The sequence below is a fragment of the Tachyglossus aculeatus genome, chromosome 18 (assembly GCF_015852505.1).
Source record: "Tachyglossus aculeatus isolate mTacAcu1 chromosome 18, mTacAcu1.pri, whole genome shotgun sequence".
Lineage (NCBI taxonomy): Eukaryota > Metazoa > Chordata > Mammalia > Monotremata > Tachyglossidae > Tachyglossus > Tachyglossus aculeatus.
In genome coordinates this window covers 39,361,650-39,382,166 of record NC_052083.1, presented here as the reverse complement: position 1 = coordinate 39,382,166, position 20,517 = coordinate 39,361,650, and positions in this window count along the sequence as shown.

Below are 20,517 nucleotides of genomic sequence, written 5' to 3'. Positions count from 1 at the left end.
GTGGCCACAGTTGGTCAAATCCAAAGAACAAGTGTGGCCTAGTGGAGAGATCATGGTCCTGGGAGTCCAAAGGACCTGGGTTTTAATAATAATAATGGCATTTATTAAGCACTTACTATGTGCAAAGCCCTATTCTAAGCACTGGGAAGGTTACAGGGTGATCAGGTTGTCCCACAGGGGGCTCACAATATTAATCCCCATTTTACAGCTGAGGTAACTGAGGCTCAGAGAAGTGAAGTGACTTGCCCAAAGCCACACAGCTGACAATTGGCAGACCCGAGATTTGAACCCATGACCTCTGACTTCAAAGCCCAGGCTCTTTCCATTGAGCCACGCTGCTTCTCTTTAATCCTGGCTCAGCCACTTGTCTACTGTATGACCTTGGGCAAGTCCCTTCACTTCTCTGGGCCTCAGTTATCTGCAAAATGGGGACTGAGATTTGTGAGCCCTATATGGGGGGGACTATGTCCAATCTGATTAGCTTGAATCTTCCCCGGGGTTTAGTGCAGTGCCTGGCACATAGTAAGCACTTTATACCATTTAAAATACCCAAGAAATTAGTCACTCAGTGATATTTATTAGCACTTACCCTGTGCAGACCACTGTCTTAAACACTTGGGAGAATACAGTAGAATTAGTAAACATGAGTTTGAGAAGCAGCTTGGCTTAGTGGAAAGAGCATGGGCTTGGGAATCAGAGGACCTGGTTTCTAATCCCAGCCCTGCCACTTATCTGCTGTGTGATGTTAGGGAGGTCATTTCACTTCTCTGTGCATCAGTTTCCTCATCTGTAAAATGGGGATTAAATCCTACTTAGACTGTGTGTCCAATGTGGGACAGGGATTGTGTCTAGTCTGATTATCTTGCACCTACCCAGCGCTAAGTATAGTGTTTGCAGCATAGTAAGCACTTAACAAATGTCATAATCATTATTTTCATTATGGGGCCTGCACTCAAGGGGTTTACAGTCTAATTGTGTGCAGGGCACTGTACTGAGCACTTGGGAGAGTACAATAGACACAACCTTTACCCTCAAAGAGCTTAGTCTACTGTGTGCAGAGGACTGCACTGAACATTTGGGAGAGGACAATAGAGTAAGTAGATACCATCTCTGCCCTCAGTGAGTCACCAATCTAGCAGGGGAGACAGATATTAAAATACGTTTCAAGGTAGGAAAAAGAAAAGGGAAAGGTTTGTCTCAGAATGTACCACAACAAGTCACATGAACAGAGGTTTCTTTCCAAAAGAGACTCTCACAGTTGGTGGGAAATCCCATTCTTCTAGTTCAGAGCCTCTCTCTCACTAAGCCCCTACAGTCAGTCAGTCAGTCAGTAGAATGAACTGAGTGCCTACTGAGGGTGTAGCACTGTACTAAGTGCTTGGAAGCATCCAGCAGAGAGTCTCCCAAGGAGCTTCTGATCTAACAGAGGACACCAACTAAGATTATTCACCCAGAGTGAGAGCCAGAGCCAGAAAACAGCAGGAAGTAACCCGAATAAATCAGGGTGAAATAACTGAACACACCGATAAAAATATACCTAAGTGCATAAGAGATGATAATTGGAATCAAACCCAAAAGGGCTGAGGGTAGGGGTCAGGCTGATGCCTTTAGGGTATTGGGACTTAACCAGGAAAGGTTTCCAGGACGAGGTTAGCTTTCAGAAGAGCCTAGGTGATGCAGGGGAGGGGATGAGGTCTGATTTCTTCTACCTCTGTTTTACTGTACTCTCCAAAGTGCTTAGAACACTAGAATAAAGTGCACATAGTACACGTGCAATAAATATCATTGATTTATCAGGAAACAATGCTTCTCTTTCTTCATCTTTGTCTTCATCTTTTTGTCTTCTTCTTCTTCACCTTCAACTTCATCTCCTCCTCTGCCTTCATCTTTTGCTTCTCTTTGTCTTGGATTTCTTCAGCTTCTTCTCCTCTTCCTCCTCCTCCTCTGCCTTCATCTTCTATTTCTTCTCTTTGTCTTTGGCTTCTTCAGCTTCTTCTCTTCTTCCTCCTCTTCCTCTTCCCCCTCTGCCTTCCTCCTCTACTTGTCTTTGTCTTTGGCTTCTCTTCCTTCTCCTCTTCCTCTTCTTCCTCCTCTTCTTCTTTCCCTTCCTTTTCCTCTTCTTCCTCCTCCTCCTTCTCATCTTCTTCCTCCTCCTCCTAAGGGGCACCCATCACCCCCACCCCCCCCCCATCCATCACGCCCACAATCCATGACACCTGGGGCAACCCAGAATCCTCCCCGCGGCAGGTCTGGGAGTGATTATCCCGGCTTTATCACGGGGCGCATCACATGCTCCCATTTCAAAGAAGTCACTGGGAAATTCACCCTCCAACCAAAAACAGAAAGTAAAAACACAGCTGAACCGCATTACCCGCTGACCACATGCTCTGCGCTGGGTAATAAAATATGGAAGCAGTGAGATATGTAATGCTTTATTAAGCTATCTCAGATACAACAGCATGCATGCCGATTATGCCTGCAGGCTACCGAGGGGCTACTCGGAAAACAACGCAGACCACCCAGCTAGCAGGTTCAGCAGACAGAGGCCAGCTGCCCTCTCCGGTCTTCTCTCCAAAGGGAAGTGTAATACCCTCCCACAATTCTACTCTCCATGACCTGTCAGGCCACTCCTCGAACAATTGGTCCCCTTCGCCACCAGACTTGCTGGACTCTGACCAGCAAGTCAGAGTCACCCTTTGTTTTTATATTTATATCATTTCCTCTTTCTCACTGTGTCTGTCACCAAATGGCTCTCTCACCAACGTTTTTATTAAAGGCATTCGTTAAGTGCTGTGTGCCAGGCACTGTACTAAGTGTTGAGGGAGGCACAAACTAATAAGGTTGGGCACAGACCATACCCCACGTGGGGCTCCCAGTCTTAATCCTCAATTTACAGGTGAGGTAACTAAGGCACAGAGAAGTGAAGTGATTTGCCCAAGATCACTCATCAGATAACAATAATAATAATGGCATTTGTTAAGCACTTACTATGTGCCAAGCACTGTTCTAAGTGCTGGGGTAGACACAAGGTAATCAGGTTGTCCCTCATGGGGCTTTGTTGCCAAATTTGTTGTCATTGTTGCCAAATTGTACTTCCCAAGCACTTAGTACAGTGCTCTGCACACAGTAAGTGCTCAATAAATACGATTGATGATGATGATGATGATGGGGCTCACAGTCTTCATCCCCATTTTACAGAGGAGGGAACTGAAGCACAGATAAGTGAAGTGACTTGCCCAAGGTCCTTTGAAGCCAGTAATCTCAATGGGATCTTGAGTAGCAGAAAAATTCCCAGCTTTGAGATTAATGATAATATTAATAATGTTGGCATTAGTTAAGTGCTTACTATGTGCGAGTGGCAGACAAGTGGCAGAGCGGGGATTAGAAACCAGGTCTTTCTGACTCTCAGGTCTGTGCTCTATCCACTAGGCCACGCTGCTTCACTTGGGAAAGTACAACATAACAGAGCTGGTAGACACACTCCCTGCCCACGGTGAGCTTCTGGTCTAGAGGGGGACAGACATTATTAAAAATAATTAATTATGGGTATAGGTACGAGTGCTGTGGGGCTGAGGGAGGAGTCCTCTAGACTGTGAGCCTGCTGTTGGGTAGGGACTGTCTGTATGTGTTGCCAACTTGTACTTCCCAACCGCTTAGTACAGTGCTCTGCACACAGTAAGCGCTCAATAAATACAATTGATTGATTGAGTGAGTGAATAAAGGGTGCAAATCAAGTGCAAAGGTGATGAAGAAGGGAGTGGGAGAAGAAGAAATGAGGGCTTAGTCAAGGAAGGCCTTTTGGAGGAGATGGGCTTTTAATAAGGCTTTGACGGTGGGAAGAGTCACTGTCTGTATGATGTGAAGAAAGAGTTCCAGACCAGAGGCAGGAGGGGGCCAGCTGTTAGATTGTAAGCTCCCTGAAGGCAGGGATCCCGTCTACCAACTCAACTGTATTATACTCTCCCAAGCGGTTGGCGCACTACTCTGCATACCGTGAACACTCGATAAATTCCACTGATCGACAGATATTTATCTAACACCCACTGGCTTCAGTGCACTGTACCAAGCACTTGGGAAAGTACAACAGATGCGCAAGAAACATCTCCTACCCACAAGAGCTTCTCTACACCTCTGGGTCTCAGATCCTCAGTATTACACTATATTCTTCTGGAAAGTTTTCTAATTCATTCATTCCTTCAATCGTATTTATTGAGAGCTTACTGGCCTCTTGGAGGAGATGAGCTCTCAGTAGGGCTTTGAAGGGAGGAAGAGATCTTCCTGAGTGGTTCTAAGTGCTATGTCCAAGTAGCTCTCGTATTCTCCCTGCCCACAATAAGTTGCATCATTTCACTCTCATCTTTGGTTCATTATCAAGATTTTTTGTTTTTTTTGTGGTATTTGTTAAGTGCTTACTATGTGTTAGGCGCTGTTTTCAGCGCCTGAGTAGATAACAAGCTAATCAGGTTGGACAGGATTCCTGTCCCACATGGGGCTCACACTCTTAATCCCCTTTTTATAGATGACAAAACTGAGGCACAGGGAAATGAAGCGACTAGCCCCAGGTCATACAACACAAGGGGCAGGGTGGAAATTCGAACCCAGGTCCTTCTGACTCTCAGGCCTGTGCTCTATCCACTAAGTCAATCTGCTTCTCTGGTTTAAATATTACATCCACGGTGGGACCTGAGTGTTTTCTCTCACTCTTTTCATTGTTCTGGTTTAATTTTCAACTAGTTGTAAAACTGTTCTGAGGTATTATTTACTCAGATACATGGGTACAGCAACAACGCTACTCCAACTCCATGTGCTGTTGGCTTTATACTCCAATCTGATCGGCGTCCATTTATCCTTATGTTTCCTATCATTGTGTCAATCTTCATAAATCCAAAGTGGTCTTCTTTCTTTTCCACTGTTATTGGCTGGAGGGCATCGCTGCTGTCGTTTTCAATCAATTGTACATGCTATTTCTTTTTTGTTCCTTTTGCAGTGACAAATTAATGCAAAATGGTGTTAGCCACCGGAGCAGGAATAGAGTTTTGCAAATGCAAGACATCTTGGAGGTTGATGACTCCTATTTTTTCTTAATTTCATGTCATTGTCATTATCTTGGTAGTCTCAAGTTTTCCTATTGATCCACCTCAACCAGACTCTGCAGATCCGCTGTTGTATAACTTTGTCTCGTTGTTTCTCATCAGATGCATGTGAAATGAATTAGTTTCAGCTGGTGGACATATTTTAATGGTTTTGTTTAAACCCAGCTCATCCACTGCTTGGACTTTTTTTTTTCCGTGTCCCCGTCACTATTTGATCTATAATGAAAGAATCTGCTAGAGTTACAAATTGCAGCCCTGGCTTGGGGCCTTCAAGCACCACCGTCGTGAAAAAGTTTCATCTTCTGGCTGATATCGCGTATGAAATTGAAACATTTCAACGGCCCCGTCACCCTTCAGTAAGCCGTGCTCGGAAATCTCGGGACTGCCAGAGCACTGTGGATGTTTCTGCCTCCAGTTGGCGGCTCTTGCTTCTTGATGAAACAAGGAGTTCATTTTTAAATATTTTGTCTTCCCCCAGCCTTGTCTCTTGACTCCTAATAATAACAGTGCTGTGCACGCAGTAAGGGCTCAATAAATACGATTGAATGAGTGACAGTATTTATTAAACACTTACTATGTACTAAGAACTGTTCTAAGCACTGGGGTAGATACAGGTTTATCAGATTGGACACAGTTCCGATCCCACGTGGACTCACAATCTGAAACCCCATTGTACAGATGAGGGAACTGAGGCCCTGAGAAGTGAAGCGACTTACCCAAGGTCACACAATAGTAAAGCCAGGATTAGAACCCAGGTCCTTCTGCCTCCCATGAACTGGATTTCAAGTGAGGCCTATCGGGAGCAGGGTAATGTGCTGAGAACCTGCTTCCAGTGGGCAGAGAACTGTACTGAAGGCCTTACTCCAGTGGGCAGAGCACTGTGCTGAGCGCCTGCCTTCAGTGAGCAGAACGCTGTGTTGAATGTGCTCCCTGTGGGTACAGAACTTTACTGTACGATCTTACTGTGCCAAGAGGCCCAATCTATTAATAATAATAACAATAATAATAATGATGATATTTGTTAAGCACTTACCATGTGTCAAGCTGGGGTAGATACAAACTAATCAGTTTGGACACAGTCCCTGTCCCACATGAGGCTCAGAGTCTTAATCCCCATTTTACAGATGAGGGAACTGAGGCCCCAAGAAGTGAAGTGACTTGCCAAGGTCACACAACAGACAAGTAGCGGAATGGGAAGGAGAACCCGGGTCTTTCTGACTCCCAGGCCTGGGCTCTAACCATTAGGCCACGCTGCTTCTCTACAATTAAATGGGTACTAGCATTGCCTTCCCTCATTTCTCCCGTCATCCGGGTCTCTCCCAACAGAGCCAGACGGAGTCAAACCCTCCCCCAAACCCCAGAGTACCCCAAGGGTCGAGTGACCAGGAGGGAGAGGTGGCTGAGCCCTTCTCCCTCCACTCCCAGGAAGCGATCTGACCCAAAAGCCAGAAGCCCGCAGACCATTAGGACCACAAGCCGGGACCGCTCTGACAGCGGACGCTAATCGGATCAATGGCTTTCGTGCGGAATAAAAAAAGCCCCATTTTTAAAATGGGGTCGGGAGCAGAGGGAAGGTGTGGAGATGAAAGCCAGCTCTGGCAATAATAATAATGTAAATCATAAAGACACCCTATTCAGCTCAGTGTTTCTTAATCCTCATAAAAGAGGAGAAGGCAGCCACCTCCTTGGGTAGAAACCTATACACCAAGTTTTAGCAAGGCTCCAAGCCAGCGGGGACTAGCTCATAAAACTCCCCTCTCACCCATTATTCCCCGAGCTGCTATAATCATCAAAGGGTTCTCGGCCCGGTTAATCATTTCAAACCTAGGTAATTGTGCATTTAATCTGGAGCAGGAGTGCTCATTGGCTACCGCGCATGAAGCCAAGACGAACCGTTTCTCGATTGAGGAGAAAGCTTTGATTATTCTATTCAGAGGTGAGGTTTTTCCATCAGGGGCTTCCATCCCCGCAGATTACGGTAATGGGGTTGGCTTTATCATCCTGGTCCAGTGAGTTGCTTCCTGCCTATGTTGTTATTCCTCCTGATCCCGATCTTTGGAATTGATGTCTGTACATTCAATGTCCCCAACTAGACTGTCAGGTCCTCAAGGGCAGGGATCATGTCTACTAACTCCACTGTGCTCTCCCAAGTTCTCAGTACAGTGCTCTGCCCAGAGTAATTGTTCAGTTCCTCAAGCACGGGAATTGTGTCTAGCTCCATCATGTCCTCCCAAGTGCTCAGTACAGTGCTCTGCCCACAGTAGTCTGGGAGATCTTTGATGGTGTGTTTACTAACTCCACTGTGCTCTCCCACATGCTCAATACAGTGTTCTGCCCATAATAAGCACTCAATAAATACTGCTGATTGATTGACTGATGGAGCAGAGGTTGGCAGGTCTGGAGCAGGACAGGGTTATGTTATTTGCCTATGGGTGGAACCCATGGAAGAGTGGGCCTCCACTAGTGTTTTAGCTCATTGTGTGCTGGAGACGTGCCTGCCAATTCTGTCACACTGTACTCTTCCAAGTGCTTAGTACAGTGCTCTGCACATAGGCATTCAATAAATGCCATTGATTGATTAATTCAAAGTGGAACTTGGAACTTGGAACTCGCTTGGTATTAAGGAAGCCAAACCCAATCAATCAATCAATCAATCAATCAAATAATGCTATTTATTGAACACTTACATGTGCAGAGCATTGTTCTAGGTGCTTAGAAGAGTGCAGTGGAATTAGTTGACAGGTCCCACAGACCCTCTCCTCTGGGGAACCCAATAGTTTCACCCCTCCTCCCAGTTGGGGGTTCAAGAGGGGCAGTTATCATTCAAAACAGGGGAATAGAAGGTGGGGTCAACTACTAATAATAATGATAATGGTATTCGTTAAGTGCTTACTATGTGCTGGGCATTGTACTAAGTGCTGAGGTGGACACAAGCAAATTGGGTTGGACATAGTCCCTGTCTCACATGGAGCTCACAGCTCCTCATTTTTCAGATGTGGTAACTGAAGTCCAGATAAGTTAAGTGATTTGCCCAAGGTCACTCAGCAGACAAGCAGCGGAGCTGGAATTAGAACCCATGACCTTCTGACTCCCAGTCCCGGGCTCTATCCGCTCCATCATGCTGCTCCTCAAAGTTGGGTATGAAACTTTCCGCTCTTTCGGTATTCACCCCCTCCGAACCCCACAGCATATATGTACATGTCTTTAAATTATAAATTATAAATCGTTTATTCATATTAATGTCTGTCTCCCCCTCAAGGCTATAAACTCCAAACGGGCAGGGAATGTGTCCACTAATTCTGCTGTAAGGTACCCTCCCAAGTGCTTAGTACAAAGCTCTGCACGTAGTAAGCATTCAATGAATACCACTGATTGATTTGTCAGAAACAGTAGATGAGCATCAGTGCTCAGACTTCAGGACTGAGATCCGGTGTGGAGGAATTGTTAATAGTGATACTGGCTTGCTCAAAACCCCTAGAGCCTTACTGGGGCTCAGAGTGCAATGAGCCAGGCTGGAGTGCAACAAGATAGCTTCACCCATGATAGTAAGCTATGGACAGAGCCAGTATTATTCATTCATTCAATCGTATTTATTGAGTGCTTACTGTGTGCAGAGCACTGTACTACATGTTTGGAAAGTATTAGAAACCAGGTCTCCCAATTCCCAGACCCACAATGAGGTCCTGAAGCCACGGTGAACCGTGGACATCTTTCCAGTCTTCCCAGTGGATATGCTGGGATCAGCTCCCTCTCAGAGGAGAGTTTCCAGAAGGAGAATGTGTGTTTGCACATGAGGGCCGTGGGGTGGGGGGCGATGTTCGAAGAGTACAATATAACGGAGTTGGCAGACAGGTTCCCCATTCACAATGAGTTTATGAGGGACTCCACTATTGGAAGAACACAGTGTGTGGATCTGAGCAATTTCCCTTTTGGTGTCAATCCATCAATAAGTCGCCAGTGAGTTGAACTAATAGACCTGATTATGGAACAATGGTAATCAAATGGAATAAACAATCTGGAGTGGGGTAGGGGGAGAGCACTTCTAGGAATGTTTTCCAGGAGTTGGTCAGGAAAGACACAACTTGGGGCTGTCATTTTTTCCACCACATTGGGGCCGCGGCCTCCATCTTGGCCTAGACTCAGGGGCCAGCCCCTGGGGGGAGAGGCTTCCTGAAATCAAATATTAACTTGCGTCCAGGGCCAGCCCACTTTACTGTCTTCTCTCAGGGTCTATAAATTCTTTCTTTTTACTGCATATTGAGTCTGGCAGAATTGTGGAACTCTCTTGACTGTGAAACCACCTGCCTTCCCCACATGACCAAGGAAAGGAATAGTCAAGTGTAGTTTCCAGGCATCTATTTTCCCATGTCCTCGTTGTGGTCAGGGAGAGTGTCTACTGACTCTGTTATATTGTACTCTCCCAATAGCTTAGTACAGTACTCTGCACACAGTATACGCTCAATCAATACCAATGATTGATTGATGTCTGGCCCTGGGGAATGAGCAGGAGTCACATTTAGAAGAGCAGAGACACCCCGTCTGCTGATGACCGATGGCTTGGGTGGGATGGACCTAAGAGTCCCAGGGGACTCTGAACCTCTGGGTCTTTGCATGACCATGGGCAAGTCATTTACATTCTCTGAGCCTCCATTTTCTCCTCTGTAGAATGGAGGGCAAGATCCCTACTCTGCCTTCCCGAGCCCCAAGTGGGTCGGGACTGCATCCACTGTAACACTCTTATTTCTAATCCAGTTCTGGGCACATGTTAAACTCCTAATGAAAACCTTATTTAATGACCCAGGTCTCTCAAGTCTTGTGTTTCCAGGGGCCCCAAGAGATGTCCCAGTTGATTTTTAAATTTCCCCTTGCCCCTAGAAATGCTCAGTCAGTTCAGAAAGGCAAATTAGTAAATTGGACTCAGCAGCCCACCAACTGAGCCAGTGGGAGAGTCTTATCCTGCAAGTGCTGTGTTTTGTCCACACAGCAGTCCTGACTCTTGCCTCTCTGTTTCTGAATCTCCCCTTGTGACCCAGCGTGGACCATCCAACATCCTTGACTCTCCCCTCTCCATCCCTGCATCTCCCCCAGTGACCCCATCCAGACCCTCCAACACCCCCAACTCTCCCCTTTCTGTCCTTGACTCTCCCCCATTGATCCAGCATGGATGCTCCTTCATGGACCCGCCCAATCCCCAGGGACTTGCTGTTGTTTCCGGCCTCCGAGTTTCCTGTGGGAACAGATTCCTCACACTCACCCGCCTCCTCCGACCCCCCGCTGGGGGGAAAAGAATTTCCCTAGGTTTGGTTTGAGCCTGCCTCCCTTCAGATCCAGCAGGCCCCCCCCACAACCTCTTCCTGGTGGGGTGGTTTTTGGAGAAAGCAGTTCTGGCTTCACCCGGTCCCCTGAATTCCTGGTTCTGTAAACTCAACCCTGGCCTCTCTTGCCCTTCGTCTGTCAGGCCCACATAGACCAGAATGTCTTCCCAGTCTGCATTGGCTGGAGCAATCAGTCAGTCAATCAATGGCATGACGAGCCCCCACTCCCAGGCAGCCCTCTGGGCAGGACCAATTTTCCCTCGCACCTTGCCTGGGGACAGATGGACAGATGGACAGAGCGGAGAATGACCGACCCTTGGGCAGTTTTATTACCCCCGGCTGGTTCTCAGAGGTCTTGTCAGGTTCTGGCTGCCAAATTCCCTCTGGGTTCCCAGCTGACATCCGGCTCCCCGTGGCGGGGGCTCAGGCTGGAGGAATTCCCCCCCTCCTATCCCCTTCCCTCAGCTGGCCCTCCTCGAGACCGGATGCCCCAGTGTGTAGTCATGTGTTTCTGGCTTGGTCGCAGCCGGGAAGGCCGATTCCCTGTCGTCTGGGAGTTGGAAGCTGATGGTAGCCGGAGCAGCAGGGAATTCTGGGTGCTGCTTCTGTCTTGAAGGACAACTGGGGCCATCATGGCCCTTGCCAGTTTTGGTTAGGGTTGCTTATGGGGCCTGGAAACCCAGTTCAAATCCACACAGACCAAATCCTCAGGAAACCCGGGTCCAGGCACCATCTACATAGCCTGAACCCTCAGAAACGTGGGTTGGTGGTACAGTCTACACGGCCCGAACCCCTAAGCGACCCGGGTCTTGGCATGGTCTACATGGCCCAAACTCCCAAGAGATTTTCTTTTTCCAAAACCTAGTTCCAACTGCAATACTAATTAATAATGGTGATATTCCTGAGCAGCGTGGCTCAGTGGAAAGATCACGGGCTTTGGAGTCAGAGATCATGGGTTCAAATCCCGGCTATGCCAATTGTCAGCTGTGTGACTTTGGGCAAGTCACTTAACTTCTCTGTGCCTCAGTTACCTCATCTGTAAAATGGGGATGAAGACTGTGAGCCCCCCATGGGACAACCTGATCACCTTGGAACCTCCCCAGCGCTTAGAACAGTGCTTTGCACATAGTAAACGCTTAATAAATGCCATCATTATTATTATTATTATTACTAAGTATTGGAGTAGATACAAAACAGTCAGGTCAGGCAATCACTTCTCACTTTATTCATTTGCTCCTCAGGATCTGAAGTCCTACTGTGTACAGTACAGTGCCTAGTAGAATGTCCAATACAGCACTCTCTACACAGTAAACATCTAGTACAACACTCTTCACACGGTAGGTGCTAAATAAATGCAATTGCAAGTTCAATCGACTGATTGATTACAAGTTCTACTCTTCAGTTCCTTATTTGCATTAGGGATCTAGCCAATGAAATCATGGCGACTGTAAATTCCTTTCATCCGGTCCTGCAGAGGGTTAAAATGTTTATGATTCTTAAGGAGGATAAACTTTATTGCAGGCTGGAAGCTAGGATAAAAAGCCTGCCTTAGCTTTGGGGCCAAGAAAAATATTTTCCCAGTAAGTTTGTTATGAAAATATTTGAATAAAAACAGCCTCCGTCAATTACTTATGTAAAATCTCCAATCTTTAATCAACTGGACTTTAATAAAGCTTGAGATAACACTTTCAGGATAAGAATTTTGCCAAGAGTTTGAAATAATCATTAAAAATGGTCGTTGATTTATTGTTTGTTTATTGCCAACTGCAAAATAAGCTGTGCACCTTTGGAAAAAAAAAAAGAACCAAAAACAGATCTTCATGTCAACATATTTGTGGATGTAATGCCAATCATTTCTTTTTTTGAGATACTCTCCCTTAGGCTGTGGGAACCATACTTAAAAGGCAGGGCAATGGGATATTTTAAGACCTGTTATTAAAGGGACAATTAAATAGTAAATTTCCCCATTAGGCAGGGAATCAGGTGACCACAGTCTTAATCTCAGCCCAGCCACTTGACTGCTACGTGACCTTGGGTAAGTCATTGAATGTCCGTATGCCTCAGTTTATTCATTGTTAAAAATTTACCCCAGTGCTTAGCAAAGTGCTTGGCCCCTAGAAAAGTGCTTAATCGATACCTTATTAGTCATGCAGGATCCCTGTCCCCAAGGATATTTATTATTATGTAGGCTCATTATGGGCAGCGAACCTGTTTGTTAATTCTGTTATATTGTACTCTCCCAAGCCCTTAGTATACTGCTCTCAATATATATATATATATATATATATATATATATATATTATATATATATATATATATACACTCAATAAGTACCATTGATTGGTTGATTAACAACGACAATAATATCAATCAATCGGTAGTATTTATGGAGAGTTTACAAGGTACAGAGCACTAGTCTAAGCACTTGTGAAAGAACAGTAGACTTAGTAGACACAATCCCTGGGGGGGACAGGCATTAAAATATATTACAGGCAGGGTGAAGCAACTAAGCTTAGCAGCGTGGCTCAATGGAAAGAGCCCGGGCTTTGGAGTCAGAGGTCATGGGTTCAAATCCCTGCTCCGCCAATTGTCAGCTGTGTGACTTTGGGCAAGTCACTTCACTTCTCTGTGCCTCAGTGCCCTCATCTGTAAAATGGGGACTAAGACTGTGAGCCCCCCATGAGACAACCTGATCACCTTGTAACCTCCCCAGTGCTTAGAACAGTGATTTGCACATAGTAAGCACTTAATAAATGCTATCATTATTATTATTATGTGTATACAAGGAAAGGGGGTGTCATTATTCTGATGACTTGACACCTGTCCACATGTTTTGTTTTGTTGCTTGTCTCCCCCTTCTAGACTGTGAGCCCGTTGTTGGGTAGGGACTGTCTGTATATGTTGCCAACTTGTACTTCCCAAGCACTTAGTACAGTGCTCTGCACACAGTAAGTGCTCAATAAATATGATTGAATGAATGAATGAAAGTGGAATGAGTAACTAAGTGTTTAGTGTATGAAGATTCAAAAGTAATAGGTGATGATGATGACGATGATGATTATGGTATCTAAGTGATTACTATATGCCAACCACTGTTCTAAGCGCTGAGGTAGTTAATCAAGTTGGATGCAGTCCCTATCCCACACAGTGCTCACAGTCCAAGTAGGATGGAGAACAGGTCCTAGATCCACAATTTACAGATGAGGAAACTGAGGCACTGAGAAGTGAAGTGACTTGCCCTAGGTTACACAACAGTCTTGTGATTAGAACCAGGCTCTTTCCAGGAGGTCACGCTGCTTCTGTACTCCAGGAAGTTGGGGACCAGGAAGCAGGAGGACCAGGAAGCTGAGGGACGAGGTAACTGGAGGACTAGGAAGTTGGGGGAATCAGGAATTTGGGGGACCTGGAAACCAAGGGACCAGGAAGCGGGTGGAGGCAAAGCGCCACCAAAGATGGCTCTCAAAACTTTGTCCATGTTAAATGGATAAAATCTTTATTCAGGGGTGTGTCAGCAAGCTTTTTCATGCTCTCTTGACAGTTTAACTGCAAGGCCAGTGGTATTTGCCTCACGTGGCTAGCCCACTAACCCCCTCCCCCACCTCTCCTTCCTGCGAGTGACCAGCGTACTGACCCAACCCGGTCAGCACGACCCATCCCATGACATGAGAGCAATGATTGCTCCCCAAGGCAGGCCCCCCTCCCCTTTCCCCTGGCCTCTCGGTCCTTAAGCGGGCTTGGAAGGATAAGTCCAGGGCTTAGTGTGAGTGACGGGGAGAGCTGGGGACCCCTTGGGGGTCGGAGACAAGGGGAAGCCCCCTGAACTCCAATTAGCCTCTTTGTTTGCTCTCTCTGCCTCCGTGAAGACGTGGGTCATGGGAGCACATGTAGCCAAGGGAGCCCCTAGCTAGGGCTAGCAAGGTCTCTGGGTCCAAGTCGTTTATAATAAGACTAATTACGGTACTTCATTCATTCAATCGTATTTATTGAGCGCTTACTGTGTGCAGAGCACTGTATTAAGCACTTGGGAAGTACAAGTTGGCAACATATACAGACAGTCCCTACGCAACAACGGGCTCACAGTCTAGAAGGGGGAGACAGACAAAAAAACAAAACATGTGGATAGGTGTCAAGTCATCAGAATAAATAGAAATAAAGCTAGATGCACATCATTAAGCACTTACTAGGTGCTCAGCACTGGGATAAAAGCAAGTTAATCAGATTGGGCACAGTCCCTGACCCACATGGGGCTCACACACTCCTAATCCCCATTTTACAGATAAAGTAACTAAGGCCCATATATTATCATCCCATATCCACCCCACTGCTCAGCAGAGTGTTTAGCACATAGTAAGTACTGGACAAAGGCCACTGTTATTATTGAAAATGGGGGGGGAAGAGCATGATGGTTTGAATTCTGCTAACACTCTTCTTTTTATTTTTTAATGGCATTTGTTAAGCACTTACTATGTGCCAGAAACTGTACTAAGCACTGGGGTAGATACAAGCTAATCAGGTCAGACACGGCAACCGTGTATCATGTGGGGCTCACAGTCTTAATCCCCTTTTTACAGATGAGGTAACTGAGACCCAGAGAAGTGAAGCAACTTGTCCGAGGTCACACAACAGACAATTGGAGGAGCCGGGATTAGAACCCAGGGTCTTCTGATTCCCAGGCCTGTGTTCTATACACTAGGTCACACTGCTTCTCAATCAATCAGTCAGTTGTATTTAGTGAACACTTAATATGGGCAGAGAACTATCCTAAACTCTTGGGAGAGTACAGTGCAACAGAATTAGCAGACACATTCCCAGCCATAATGAGTTTATAGTCTAGAGAAGCAGCGTGGCTCAGTGGAAAGAGCATGGGCTTTGGAGTCAGAGGTCATGGGTTCAAATCCTGGCTCCACCAACTGTCAGCTGTGTGACTTTGGGCAAGTCACTTAACTTCTCTGGGCCTCAGTTCCCTCATCTGGAAAATGGAGATTAAGACTGTGAGCCCCCCATGGGACAACCTGATCACCTTGTAACCTCCCCAGCTCTTCGAACAGTGCTTTGCACATAGTAAGCACTTAATAAATGTCATTATTATTATTAGAGAGGAGCTTCTCAGATTATCACCCACATCCTGGTCAGTGGGCTAGTTACAGTACGATTCAGCCCTTAGTATTTATCCCCTACTGCTACTTCAGCACTTAAAAATCACCATGGCCTTTGTTAAGTGTTTATTATGTGCCAAGTATTGTATTAAGTGCTGGTGTACAGCAAGATAATCAGGCAGGACACAGTCCCAGTTCCATATGGTACTTAGGAGAACAGGGATTTTATCTCTGTTTTACAGATAAAACTGAGGCACAGAGAAGTGAAGTGACACAACATGGAGTGAAGATCACACAGCAGGCTAGCGGCAGAGGTGACGGTCAGCCTGTTGTGGGCAGGGATTGTTTCTCTTTATTGCTTTATTGTACTTTCCAAGTGCTTAGTACAGTGCTCTGCACACAGTAAATGCTCAATAAATACTGAATGAAAGGTTAATTAGAACCCAGGTCCTTTTCCCCAGGCCTTGCTGCTTTACGTACATCCTTTAAGGACCTGATTCACACCCCCTCCTCACTCCCCAAGGCTGGTAGAATTTGTGTGCAGATCTTTAAACTCTGTTTCTTCCTTCAACCTGTAATGCATTTTAAGGTCTGTCTCCCCTTCTTGACCGCAAGCTCCCTGAAGACAAGAATAATTTCTGCTAATTCTATTGTAGTCCCCCAAATTCTCAGTACAGAGCTCTGCAAACAGTAGACTGTCAGCTCCATGAGGGCAGGAATCATGTCTACTAACTTTATTGAACTCCCCCAAGCTCTTAGTACAGTGCTCTGCACAGAGAAAGCACTCAATCGATATAATTGACTGATTGATTGGCTCCACAGGGCAGTGAGATCTGGTGAAAGAGGCCCGGGAGTCTTGAACCCTGATTCTAGTCCCTGCTCTGCCTCCCAGGTCTGCTGAGTGACCTTGGGAAAGTCACTTAACCTCTCTGGACCTTGTTATTATCACTGCTAACATTTATTATGTGTTTACAATGTGCCAAGTGTGGTTCTAAGTACTGGGGTAATGACAAGGAAATTATTAGGACATGAAACCTGTTCCACAAACAGACTCACATTCTACATGGGGAAAGATAGAGATACCAAGAGGATTCTGTTGCAAACTCGATGAAAACAAGTTAAAATTAGAGTCAAGAAGGAGTAACTCTTTCTTGCCACCTACCCCTCGCTCACGTCCTCTCTCTGGCCTGGGACTCTCTCTCCTTTCCCACTACTGCTCTCCCCATCCTCAAAGTCCTTCTGAAATGACCTCTCCTCCTCCCTCCTGCCACGGCACTTTATATACATTATCCTTATATGCTGTCAATTCTCCTACCTGTAATTCATTTTAAAGTCAGTCTCTTCTGCTAAATTGCAAACCCCTTGAGGGCAGCGGATGTGTCTACTTTGTTCCATTCTCACAAAGACTGTTATATGCCAAACTCTGTGCTAAGTGCTGTGGTAGATACAATAACAATTGTGGTATTAAGCACTTACTATGTGCCAAGCACTGTACTAAGTGCTGGGACAGATTCAAGATAATCAGGTTGGACACAGTCCCTGTTCCATACGGGGCTCAAAATTTTCATCCCTATTTTACAGATGAGGTAACTGAGGCCCAGAGAAGTTAAGCCACTTGCCCAAAGTCACACAGCAGACATGTGGCAGAGTAGGGGTCTTTCTGACTCCCAGGCCCGTGCTCTAATAATAATAATAATGACATTTATTAAGTACTTACTACGTACAAAGCACTGTTCTAAGCGCTGGGGAGGTGACAAGGAGATCAGGTTGTCCCATATGGGGCTCACAGTCTTAATCCCCATTTTTCAGATGAGGTAACTGAGGCACAGAGAAGTGAAGTGACTTGCCCAAAGTCACACAGCTGACAATTGGCAGAGCTGGGATTCAAACCCATGACCTCTGACTCCAAAGCCCCTGCTCTTTCCACTGAGCCATGCTGCTTCTCTAACCACTAGACCACTCTGCTTCTCTAATCCCCCTTGCATCCCAGGCCAGACTGGACCGTCGGGAGATCAAAAATAAAAAACCAGACCCAAGAGCTCATTATACCGAACCTGCCTAGTCCAGCTGAAGTAATAACAGTGGTATTTATTAAGCACTGACTAGCACCAAGCAGTATACTGAACGCTGAGATAGATATGAGATCATCAGGTCTGATGGTCTCTCTGTTCCAGCTGGGGCTCACTGGCTAAGGGGGAAGAAGATCTGGAGCTTATCCCCACTTTACAGATGAGGAGATGGAGGCCCAGAGAAGCTAAGTGACTTGCCTCAGGCTGTAGATCCTGCGAAAATGATAGGGATTAATAATGATGGTGTTTGTTAAGCACTTACTATGTGCAAAGCACTGTTCTAAGCGCTGGGGGATACAAGGTGATCAGGTTGTCCCACGTGGGGCTCAGTCTTCATCCCCATTTTACAGATCAGGGAACTGAGGCACAGAGAAGTTAAGTGACTTGCCCAAAGTCACACAGCTGACAATTGGTGGAGCCGGAATTTGAACCCATGACCTCTGACTCCAAAGCCCATGCTCTTTCCACTGAGCCACGCTGCCTCTCTGTGTTTGGGACTCCGTTCGAGTCCCCTACCTTCCTGACGAAAAAATTACCCCTTAAAAGTGTTCTTTACAACCCAGCGAAGACTGAGACCGTGGAGGGATTATTTGGGACCTGCCAGCTCAAAGCACATTGTAATAATTGTAAGGGAACTCAAATTCTTTCCAAAACTGCTTATCCAGGCCATTTCTAATAGTGTGCTGGCGGCGATCTCAGCACCGAACCTGACTCTAGGTACCTAAGAATATTTGCCAATTTTTAAAAAAAGGGTTTCGGGTTTCTGGCTATTAAACACAAGCAAACTGCACGTCGAATATTCGAATATTCACCGCCTGGCCAGCGCTGGTCCTGCCCGTCTGTTGGCCCTAGGAGAACGCCCCCTGCTGGCCAACCCCCGGCAGGGTTTTATCAGAACCGTGGCCTCCAGAAAGCTCCGGGAAGCCCCTTTTGGTGGCTAATTTCCAACATCTACCCATTCCCCTTCCCATCAAAACTCCTGACCCCTAAAATCAACGCACTCCATCAACTCTCCACCCCAACTCGTCCGCTGTCTTCTCCCACTGCACCCCAGCTCACGCTCTCTGTTCCTCTCCCGCAAACCTATCGCTGGGCCTCATTCTCGTCTCTCCGGCCTCTGACTTCTTACTTATCATCATCATCAATCGTATTTATTGAGCGCTTACTGTGTGCAGAGCACTGTACTAAGCTCTTGGGAAGTACAAATTGGCAACATATAGAGACAGTACCTACCCAACAGTGGGCTCACAGTCTAAAAGGCGGTGGGGGCGGGGGGGGGGGGGGGCTTACTTATGGCCTCCCTCTTGCCTGGAACTCCCCCAGCACTTCACACCCACCTTCAAAGCCCTCTTGAAAACCCATCTCTTCCAGGAGGCTTTCTCTGATTGATTGATTGATTTTACCCCCAACTTCTGCCCTTTGGCATCAGCTAGGGACTTAAGTACCCACTACCTCCCATAGAGCTTTTAAACATAACTTAGATATCCTGTTACTTAGCTCTGCCTCCCCTTTGCCTCTCTTCCTCCTGTCCATAAAATATTTCAGTGTCTATCTCCTCCACTAAACTGCACGCTCTTTGTGGGCAGGAACCATATCCACTTACTCCATTGTACTCTCCCAAGCATATAGTACAGTGCTCTGCACACACGGTAGATGCTGAGCTCCTTAGGGTAGGGATCATGTCTACTGGTGCTTAGAACAGTGCTTGGCACAAAGTAAGCACTTAACAAATACCATCATTATTACTAACTCTATTATACTCTCCCAAGCACTCAATACTGTGCTCTGCACAGTGTAGGCTGAAAGCTCCCTGAGATCAGGGATTATTTATTAACTCTATTGTACTCTCCCAAGCTCACAGTACAGTGCTCTGCCCTCAGTATATGCTCAACAAATACTTTAGATTGATTTGATTGTTTCCCCCTTAAAGGCACTCTTGAAAAGGAAAGGGGTAGGACCCAGGAAAAAAATCCAAGAGGTCCAAATTCCCTCCAGGCAAAGCAATCAATCAATCAATGAATAATTGTCAGCTGTGTGACTTTGGGCAAGCCACTTAACTTCTCTGTGCCTCAGTTCCCTCATCTGTAAAATGGGGATTAAGACTGTGAGCCCCCCACCCCAACGTGGGACAACTTGATCACCTTGTAACCTCCCCAGTGCTTAGAACAGTGCTTTGCACATAGTAAGCGCTTAATAAATGCCATCATCATCATCACTTATTGGGCGTTTACTATGTGCAGAGCACTTTTTTAAGCGCTAGGTGAGTATAATACAACAGAATTAGTAGGCACATTCCCTGATCATATGAGCCAATCAGTAGTATTTTTTGAATGCCTGCTGTGTACAGGTATTAAGCGTAATAATGGGGGAAGAGAGAGAGTGAATTCTTTTAAAAAAGCAAATACTAGGGAGAGGGGGTAAAGCACGGATAAAATAGATAGAACAAATGTGTCAGCATGAAATGGCTGAGTAAATTTGCTTTTCCAGCCATCCGATCAGTTTTGTCTTCCCCATCAGAGAGGCACCCTAGAATCTACCTGGAATCTTAAAGACACAGGGAACTTCAAGCCCTGACCCCAGCAGCAGAGGAAAGACAAGGACAGCCTGTCCTACAGACTGTAAGCTCACTGTGGGCAGGGAATGTGTTTATTTATTGTTGTACTGTACTCTCTCAAGGGCTTAGTATGGTACTCTGCACACCGTGAACAATAAATCAATAAATATGACTGGCTGAATAAATGAATGAATGGAGAAGGGGGGAGATAAAATGAGGTTTTTGCTCTGAGAGAACAGAAAACTGAGGGAGAGAATGTGCCATGTGCTGAGGACAATCTACTACGTGCAGAGAACTGTACTAAACACCTACTGTTTGAAGAACCCTTCACTGGCTGTCTCCTGAGGGGAGAGCGATGCCTTGGACCCATTCTGAGTGCAGAGTGCCGTT